Genomic DNA, 11,125 nt, shown 5'->3' with positions numbered 1-11,125 from the left:
CTAATAGAACTAGAATAAAAAATATTGTTGATACTGTTCAGATTATAATGTCTGAAGTTTTAAAAATAATTACAATTGGTAGAATTAGTGCAATTTCTACATCAAAAATTAAAAAGATTACTGCGATTAGGAAGAATCGTATTGAGAATGGTATTCGTGCTGATCTTTTTGGATCAAACCCACATTAGAATGGTGATCTTTTTTCTCGATCATTAATTAATTTTTTTGATAGTGTTGTTGCCAGGATTATAACAATTATTGGAATAATAAATCTAATGAAAACTCTTGTTGATAGAATTAGAATTGTTTTTCTTGATTTATATCAAGCTTTCTGATTGGAAGTCAAATGTACTATTTATACTAGAAAAACAATTATCTACCTCATCAATAAATAGAGATATATAAGAATAATCATACTACGTCTACGAAGTGTCAGTATCATGCTGCTGCTTCAAATCCAAAGTGATGTCTTGGTGAAAATTGATTTATTGAGTGTCGAAGTAGACATGTTGATAAAAAGATTGTTCCAATAATTACGTGTAAACCATGGAATCCTGTTGCAACAAAGAATGTTGATCCATAAACTGCATCTGCAATGGTAAAAGGTGCTTCTCAATATTCATATGCTTGAAGTATTGTAAAGTATAGTCCTAATAACACTGTGAAGAATAATCCTTGTAGTGCTTGAGTATGATTAGATTCCATTAAACTATGATGTGCTCATGTTACTGTTACTCCTGATGCTAAAAGAATAGCTGTATTAAGTAATGGAATTTGTATAGGGTTAAAGGGTTGAATTCCTATTGGAGGTCATAGTATTCCTAGTTCAATTGTTGGTGCTAATCTTCTTCTAAAGAATGCTCAAAAAAAAGAAACGAAAAATAATACCTCTGATGCAATAAATAAAATTATTCCTCATCGTAATCCAATTGATACAAATCCTGTATGTAATCCTTGATATGTTCCTTCTCGTACTACATCTCGTCATCATTGAATTATAGTTAGTAGGGTAATTCCAAATCCAATTATGAATAAGTTAATATTAAATAGGTGGAATCATTTTGCTAGTCCTGATACTAGGACTATTGCTCCAATTGCTCCTGTTAATGGTCAAGGTATATAGTCTACTAAGTGGAATGGATGGTTTGAGTGAGTTGTTAACATAGGTTTAATATACTTCTCTAGAATATAGAGTTCTTAGAATTGAGAAAACATAGGCTTGAATTATTGCTACTGCTGATTCTAGAATTAATAGAAGTATTTGTCCAATAATTAGTAATGAGATTAAGTTTATTGCTATAGATGGTCCTGTGTTTCCTAATAAGGTTAATAATAAGTGTCCTGCAATTATATTTGCTGCCAACCGTACTGCTAATGTACCTGGTCGAATAACATTACTAATTGTTTCAATTAGTACTATAAATGATATTAATGCAGGCGGTGTACCTTGTGGTACAAGGTGTGTAAATATATGATTAGTATGGTTAATTCATCCAAATAATATAAATCTTAGCCATATAGGTAGGGCAATTGCAAATGTTAATGCTAAATGTCTTGTTCTAGTAAAAATATAAGGGAATAATCCTATGAAATTGTTAAATAATATTATAATAAAAATTGAGATGAAAATGAATGTTGTTCCATTAAATGATTTTGGTCCAAGAAGTGTTTTAAATTCATTATGTAAGGTTAAATTTAGTTTATTTCAGATAATGTTAATTCGTGATGGTGTAAGTCAAAATAGTGATGGGATTAATAATAGTCCTAGAAATGTTCTAGTTCAATTTAATGATAAATTAAAGATGTTAGTTGATGGGTCAAATGTTGAGAATAGATTTGTTATCATTTTCAATTTAAGTTTTTTATTTCAATTGTTCCTTTTTCTGCTCTTTTAATAAGGTTAGGTTTAAATGAGAAGAAGATTATTGGATTAAACAAGATTAATGTAGCTGAAAATATAATGAATAGTGAGAATCATATAAGAGGGGATATTTGAGGGATTTGGATATAATTTCCCCATCAGAAGTAGTCGTTAATTTACTATTATTTGGTTTAAGAGACCATTACTTACTTTCAGTCATCTGATGAATTTCAAGGTGTACTAATTTTTTTTAGTTACTTTAGATTGACACTCTAATGTTATTTATTTTAACTAACTCCTTAAATTATCTTAGATAATCACTTAATAAATAAATTTACTGAAGTTCTTTCAATTACAATTGGTATAAATCTGTGGTTTGCTCCACAGATTTCTGAGCATTGTCCAAAGAATAATCCAGGTCGATTTATTGTGAATGTTCCTTGATTTAACCGACCTGGCGTTGCATCAATTTTAACCCCTAATGCAGGAACTGCTCATGAGTGTAGAACATCTGATGCTCTTGTTAATACTCGTACTTCTGTATTTATTGGTAGGATTGTTCGGTTATCTACATCTAGTAGTCGGAATCCATCATTTTCTAGGTCTTGTTCTGGTGTTATATAAGTGTCAAATTCTACGTCTATGAAGTCTGAATATTCATATCTTCAATATCATTGTCGTCCAATGGTTTTAAATGTAATTATTGCATCTACTGAATCATCAAGTAAATATAATAGTCATAATGATGGAAGGGCAATAAAAATTAATGTAATTGCTGGTAAAGCTGTTCAGATTGTTTCAATTAAATGTCCATGAAGTATATTACGGTTAGTATAGGCAATAAATAATATATAACTTAGGGCATAACCTACAATTACTGTAATTAATAATAATACGACCATAGTATGATCATGAAACAATGATAATTGCTCCATTAATGGTGAAGCTCCATCTTGAAGAGATAAATTTGATCATGTTGCCATTAATAAATATTTTCTAATAAAAGGTCAAACCTTTATTTGTAGAGCTTAAATCTACTGCACTAATCTGCCATATTAGAATCTAGAGATTAATGGTAATTCTGAGTAACTATGTTCTGCAGGAGGGTTATTTTGTAGTCATTCTGTTGATCTTCTTATGTTAGCTCTAAATATAATTGCTCGGTTTGTAATCATTCTTTCTCATATAATTACAATGAATATAATGATTCCTACAATAGAAATTGTAGACCCAATTCTTGATACTACGTTTCATGATGTATATGCGTCTGGGTAGTCAGAGTATCGTCGAGGTATTCCTGCTAATCCTAGGAAGTGTTGAGGAAAGAATGTTAAATTTACTCCAATGAATATAATTGTAAATTGGATTTTTAATCATGTATTATTTATAGTTAATCCTGTAAATAGTGGATATCATTGAATGACACCTCCTATAATTGCAAATACTGCTCCTATAGATAATACATAATGAAAGTGGGCTACTACATAATATGTATCATGTAATACAATATCAAGTGATGAATTTGCTAATACTAATCCTGTTAATGCACCAATTGTAAATAGGAAAATAAATCCTAGAGCTCATAATAATGGTGGATTGAACTTGAATTTAGTTCCATATAATGTAGCTAATCATCTAAATACCTTAATTCCTGTAGGTACAGCAATAATTATTGTTGCTGATGTAAAATATGCTCGTGTGTCAACATCCATTCCTACTGTAAATATATGATGTGCTCATACAATAAATCCTATTAGTCCAATTGATAGTATAGCATAAATTATACCTAATGTTCCAAATGATTCAATTTTTCCTCTTTCTTGACATACAATATGTGAAATAATTCCGAACCCCGGTAGAATTAAAATATAAACTTCTGGGTGTCCAAAGAATCAAAATAGATGTTGATATAGAATTGGGTCACCCCCTCCTGCAGGGTCAAAGAATGATGTATTTAAATTTCGATCTGTTAATAATATAGTAATAGCTCCTGCTAAAACTGGAAGTGAAAGAAGGAGAAGTAATGCTGTAATAGCTACAGATCATACAAATAAAGGTGTTTGATCTAAAGTTATACTTTCTGATCGTATATTAATTGCTGTTTTAATGAAATTCACTGCACCAAGAATAGATGATACACCTGCTAAGTGCAGTGAAAAAATAGCTAGATCTACAGATGCACCCCCGTGTGCAATAGCTCCTGCTAGAGGAGGGTAAACTGTTCATCCTGTACCAGCACCATTATCTACTATAGAAGATGTAAGAAGAAGGGTTAGTGAAGGTGGTAGTAATCAAAAACTTATATTATTTATTCGTGGAAATGCTATATCTGGTGCACCAATTATTAGTGGAACAAGTCAATTACCAAATCCACCAATTATATTAGGTATTACTATAAAGAAAATTATTACGAATGCGTGAGCTGTAATAATAACATTATAAATCTGGTCATCCCCAATTAGAGATCCGGGTTGGCCAAGTTCAGCACGAATAAGTATTCTTATTGATGTTCCTACTATTCCTGCTCATGCTAGAAATATGAAGTATAAAGCACCAATGTCCTTATGGTTTGTTGAGAATAATCATTTTTGCGGTAAGATGGCTGAATTTTAGGTGGTAGACTGTAAATCTACTTATGAGATGTTTTCTCTCTTATAATATTTAGGTCTTATATTCAATTATGATTCTAGACTGCAATTCTAGAGGTGTAAAATTTTACTAAGGCCTAAAAGATTATTCTTTTAATTATAACTTTGAAGGTTATTAGTTTGATTAACTTAAGTCCTTAGTATAATGAAATTAAGGTTGATGTTGAAATCAATCCTATTGTTGAAATTATTACTGTTATAGGAAGAATGATTCTTGATTTTTGGGACTTTATGTTTATAGATCACGAATTTTCTGTGTATGATATAATTAGAGCTGAGAATCTAATACGTATATAGTAGTAGAGTGTAATTGTAGTTAATACAACTATAATAGTTATAATAGTTGTTATATTGTTTTCTATTAATGATTGTATTACAATTCATTTTGGTAAGAATCCAAGGAATGGTGGTAGTCCACCTAAAGATAATAAAGATAAGAATATTATTAATTTAATTTCGGTTTTTATATTTCTGGCTGAATAAATTTGATTTATGAAAAATAAATTTATTTGCTTAAATAATAAAACTATAATTAATCTTAATAGTGAGTAAATAATGAAGTATAGTTCTCAGATGTTTTCTCTGACTGTTAATGATCTAATTATTCAACCTAGATGTCTGATTGATGAATATGCTAAAAGTTGTCGTAAGGATGTTTGATTTAAACCTCCTATTGCCCCAATAATAATTCTTAAGATAATAATTGTTCAAATAAAAGTTCTTAATTGAATACAATAAGATAAGACCATTATTGGGGCGATTTTTTGTCATGTTATTAATGTTAAACAATTATTTCATCTTGATGCTCCTATAACTTCTGGAAATCAGAAATGAAAAGGTGCAGCTCCAATCTTTAATAATAGTCTAGATCTAATTATTATTGATGGGATAAATTCTGTTTCCCATCCCATGGGATATTTTATTTGAATCAGCAAAATTGAAAATAATAATATTGTCGATGCTATTGCTTGGACAATAAAATATTTAATTGATGATTCATTTATTATTATATTTTTATTTCTTGTTAGGAGCGGAATAAATGAAAGTAAGTTGATCTCAAGTCCTATTCAAACCCCAAATCAGGAATTTGATGAAATGGACAGGATCGTTCCTATCATTAATGTTGATAGGAAGAGAAGTTTTGTAGAGTTGTTGGTCATTAAAAAGGAGAGGATTGATACCTCTATAAATGGGGTATGAACCCATTAGCTTGTTTAGCTTACCTTTTTACATTAAGGTGTATGATGCACGTTAGTTTTTGATACTAAAGGAGGTAGTTTAATTCTATCTTATGTAATTTTAATGAAGGTAATTTTATTTACTTTATTTACCCTATCAAGGTAACCCTTTAATCAGGCACTTCATTTATTTAATATATAAATCGAAAGTTTTTTTTTGAAATTCTTTTATGTATTATTTTGTTTAATTAGGATTAATTTATCCTGCTCATTGTTTTTTTTATATATATGTATAATAAATAATTTATATTAATATATTACATTTAATTGAAATTAAAGTATTATAAGTTCATCTTACCATTATCAATTGATTATTTTAATGCAATTATTTACCTAGGATTATAGCTACTTATGTTTTTAGCTTAAAATAGGTTATTATAATATAATATATATAATAATATGTAATTTAATATTTAATATTATTATAATTGGATATAATAAATAAAATTATTAATTTAAATATAAAATATTATAATTAATATAAATAATTATATTAATTATAATAATATAATTATGTAAATTATCTATAATTAGATTATTTAACCAATTAATATGAAAGTTAACTTAATATAAAAAAAGAATTCATATTAATAACATATTATATTAAATTACATAATTGTATAAAATATATTTATTATATTATTTAATCTTTATTTATTTATTAGTGAAAAGAAAGATTAAATAAGAAAGAATATAATACATTTATTGCTATACATGTTCCATATTAGTCTTTAATTATATATAATAGAGAAGTTGTTGTGGTCATACATAGGGGCGTTTCTTTTTTTTGTTAATGTTTGTGGTTTTTTCTTTTTTTTTCTTTAAATATTTGAATTTTTTATTTTTTCCTGAATTAATAGATTTAAAATTTTCTTATTTTTTATTTTTAAAAGTTTTATTCTTGCTTGTTTATTCACTTTTTCTTTGTATTATATGTAAGTTTTGTTAGACTAAATGTTCTTTTTGCAGTAATTTGATTTAATTATCAAGTGATTTTGGATTTAGCAATTGATTTAGTATCGGCATAATTCGTGCCAGCAGCCGCGGTTATACGATTGATACAAGTGAATATTATTGGTTAAAACAGTTGTTTATATTATTAGGGTTGAAATATAAATTTGTAAGGTGAAATGTTATTAGTAGGGTGTTTTATTTACACTGAAAATTTTTCTGTGCAAATCAGGATATCTTGATTATTTATTATATTATATTTATTTTTTGTTTATTTAATTATTTAATATAAATAATTTTATTGTATTTTTGTCTTAGTATATTTTATAGAATTGATTTTTTAAATTATAGTTTATTGGTAATGTAAGTGTTTTATGAAATATTATTTTAAATTTTTTTAAGTAGATTTTATTTATTGTACCTTTTGTATCAGGGTTTATAAAAATTTTCGTATTTATTTTACTTGTCTCGCTTTGGGTTGATTTATAAATAATTTATAGTTAATGTATCATAATTATTATTAAATTATTTATAGAAATGAGATGTTAATCGCTTCCCAAGATATCTAGTTTCTTAAGAAAAAATTTAATTTTTTAAAGTTATTTGTTTTTATTTAATTTTTTAAGTAAAAATATTAACTTATTTATTCTTTAAGGGACAAGCTTTGAAGTTAATAACCTATAATTTATTTTATAGAAATATAATAGTAAGCTTTAAACCAGCTATCTTTAAGATTACGTTTTAGTTCATTATTTTTTATTTTGATTTTATAAATATTTTAGGTTTTTTATTAAGATTATTAATTTAATTTTAAAATTTTTGTAATAATGATAGAATTAGTATATTTATTTGTATGAAATTTTTACCTTGTGAACTTATTATAAGGCAAAATTGATTTCCGCCTGTTTATCAAAAACATGTCCTCTTGTTTATATTTTGAGGTCTGGCCTGCTCACTGAGCGTATTTTTAAAGAGCCGCGGTATTTTGACCGTGCAAAGGTAGCATAATCATTAGTCTCTTAATTAGAGGCTGGAATGAATGGCTTGACGAGAAATCAACTGTCTCTTAATAAATTTTTGAATTTAACTTTTGAGTCAAAAGGCTTAAATTCTTCTTTAGGACGAGAAGACCCTATAGAGCTTGACATTTTACTTTTATATAGTTTTTTGTTTGTCTTTCTATATTTAATGATGATGTTTTGTTGGGGTGACATGAAGAATAGATAAACTCTTCATTATTATATCATTTATTTATGTTTGTTATTTTGATCCATAATTTATGATCATAAGATTAAGTTACCTTAGGGATAACAGCGTAATTGTTTTTGAGAGCTCATATCGACAAAGCAGATTGCGACCTCGATGTTGGATTAAGAAAAATTTTGGGTGCAGGAGCCCTATGATTAGGTCTGTTCGACCTTTAAATTCTTACATGATCTGAGTTCAGACCGGCGTGAGCCAGGTCGGTTTCTATCCTAAGATTGTTAATCCATATTAGTACGAAAGGACCATATGGTTAAAATATTTTTTGTTATATTGATTAATATTAATTTATTTACTATTTTGACAGATTAATGTGTTGAATTTAGAATTCATTTATGCAGATTTTTTCTACAAATAGTATTGATACTTTATGATTTATTTATATTTATTTTGAATTTTCTTTTATTGGTTATTTGTGTTTTAATTAGTGTTGCCTTTTTAACTTTATTAGAGCGTAAGGTTTTAGGTTATATTCAGATTCGAAAGGGTCCAAATAAGGTAGGTTTTGTTGGAATTCCTCAGCCATTTAGAGATGCTATTAAGTTAATTTGTAAGGAGCAGCCAATTCCTATTATATCTAATTACCTACTTTATTATTTTTCCCCTGTTTTTAATTTAATGATTTCTTTAGCCGTTTGAGTAATTTTTCCTTATTTAACTTATATGTGTTCTTTTTCTTATGGATTTTTATTTTTTTTATGTTGTACTAGATTAGGTGTTTATACTGTTATAATAGCTGGTTGATCTTCTAATTCAAATTATTCATTATTAGGTTCTCTTCGTTCTGTTGCTCAAGCAATTTCTTATGAAGTTAGTTTAGCTTTAATTTTATTGTCTTTAATTATTTTAATTGGTAGTTTTAATATGTTTGATTTTATAAACTATCAGCTTTATTGTTGATTTATTATTATTTCTTTTCCTTTAGCTTTAGCTTGTTTTGCTTCTTGCTTAGCTGAAACTAATCGTACTCCTTTTGATTTTGCTGAAGGGGAATCTGAGTTAGTTTCAGGATTTAATATTGAATATGGTGCAGGTGGTTTTACTTTAATTTTTTTAGCTGAATATACTAGAATTGTCTTCATAAGAATGTTATTGGCTTTAATTTTTTTGGGCGGTGATTTTTATTCTTTTATATTTTTTATTAAGCTTGCTATTACATCTTTTGGTTTTATTTGGGTTCGTGGAACATTACCACGGTTCCGTTATGATAAATTAATGTACTTAGCTTGAAAAAGTTTTTTACCTTTATCTTTGAATTTTTTATTTTCTTTGTTGGTTTAAAGATTTTATTTATCTCATTTGTTTAGTGAAATTTTTTGAGAAAAGTTAATAGAAGAGTTAAACTTCTAATTTTATGTTTTCAAAACATATGCTTTTCCTAAGCTAATTAACTTTATTCCTTAATTAATTTATCTCATGTGTTTGCGACATGGACATTAATTAAGAAATATGTGAAGTAAATAATTGTTAAGATTTGACCTGTTATAATATAAGGTTCTTCAACAGGTCCTTTACCAACTCACGTTAGTAAGCATACAACAACTACTATAATTCAGAATAAAATTTGATTAATAGGGTAAAATTGAATGCCTCGGAATGGTGTTTTATTATAAAATGGTAAAATTATTAAGATTCTAATTGATAAAAATAATGCAATAACACCTCCTAACTTATTAGGGATGGATCGTAGAATTGCATATGCAAATAGGAAATATCATTCTGGTTGAATGTGAACTGGTGTTACTAATGGGTTGGCAGGTACAAAGTTATCTGGATCTCCTATTAGGTAAGGATTAATTAAACATAGTATAATTAATAATGATGTTATTATTACAAATGTAATAGAATCCTTAAAGGTAAAGTATGGATGGAATGGAATTTTTTCAATATCTCCATTTTGTCCAAGAGGATTATTAGATCCTGTTTGGTGAAGAAAAAATAAATGAATTGCTGCTATAGCAGCAATAATAAATGGTAATACAAAATGGATTGTGAAGAATCGATTTAATGTTGCATTATCAACAGCGAATCCTCCTCATACTCATTGGACTAAATCTGTTCCTAAGTATGGGATTGCTGATAATAAATTAGTAATTACTGTTGCACCTCAAAAAGATATTTGGCCTCAGTGTAAGACATATCCTATAAATGCAGTTGCTATAACTAAAAATAAAATCACTGTACCAATTATTCAGGTATGTATATATATATATAAGATCCATAGTAAATTCCCCGTCCTACATGTAAGTAAATACAAATAAAAAATATAGATGTAAGGTTCGGATAATTCAACCATTATTTTCGTCTCGGCAGATGTGTACTACACTACTGAATGCTATTTCAATATTTGATTTATAATGTATAGCTAAAAATAGTCCAGTTACGATTTGAATTACCAAACATAACCCTAATAGGGATCCAAAATTTCATCAAAATGAAATATTTGTTGGGGCAGGTAAGTCAATTAAAGAGTTATTAATAATTTTAATTAAAGGATGTCTTAATCGTAAGGGTTTATTCATTAGTAATTATCTTATTTTACGAATAGGTCCCTGATTAATATTGGTGATTTTAACAACTGCTAGTAGTGCTAAAAATAAATAAATTATTATTATTATTGTAATAATGAATGTTGGTCTATTATATAATTTTTCTAAAGATATTGTTATTTCTTGATAATTGATTGAATTATCAATATTTATAGTTTCGGTGTTTTTGAAAAAGTCTATAAATATAGATATATCTCGAATAATTAATATTAATATGATAAATACTCACATTATTAATGTAATAATTATAGTGATTGATTTAGGGTGAAATATTTCGTTTGATGCAATTCTTGTAATGTAAATAAATAATACTAGTATACCACCAAGAAATGTTAAAAATAAAATATATGATAATCAATATTTTTCAATTATTTTTCCTGTTATTAATCCAACTAGGAAGGTTTGAAGGATAATAAAAAGCATTATTGATATTGGGTGTCTTAATTTAATAAAATTAATATTTATTACATTTGATAATGATATAATTATTATTTTGATCATTTCAGGGGTTACTTTATTTAAAATACCGGTTTTGGGGACCGAAGATGGAAGCTTTTCCACCTCTGAAGTTTTAAAAGTGGGGGCTGGACTTATTTACGGTTTACAAGACCGGCG

General features: G+C 27.2%; 1 long non-coding RNA gene across 1 annotated transcript in view; it reads left to right on the top strand.

Annotated features, from left to right (window-relative positions):
- LOC126356088 (uncharacterized) overlaps positions 1–10,325 on the top strand; it is a 29,664-nt gene extending 19,339 nt beyond the window's left edge. Inside the window, exon 2 of the long non-coding RNA XR_007565583.1 lies at positions 10,232–10,325. This is a non-coding gene — a long non-coding RNA (uncharacterized LOC126356088). The remainder of the gene's footprint in view (positions 1–10,231) is intronic.
- Positions 10,326–11,125: the final 800 nt, after the last annotated feature.

Source organism: Schistocerca gregaria, chromosome 3 (genome assembly GCF_023897955.1).
Source record: "Schistocerca gregaria isolate iqSchGreg1 chromosome 3, iqSchGreg1.2, whole genome shotgun sequence".
NCBI lineage: Eukaryota > Metazoa > Arthropoda > Insecta > Orthoptera > Acrididae > Schistocerca > Schistocerca gregaria.
The sequence above is the reverse complement of the archived record's forward strand: the minus strand, read 5'-3'. Positions and strand labels throughout refer to the sequence as shown.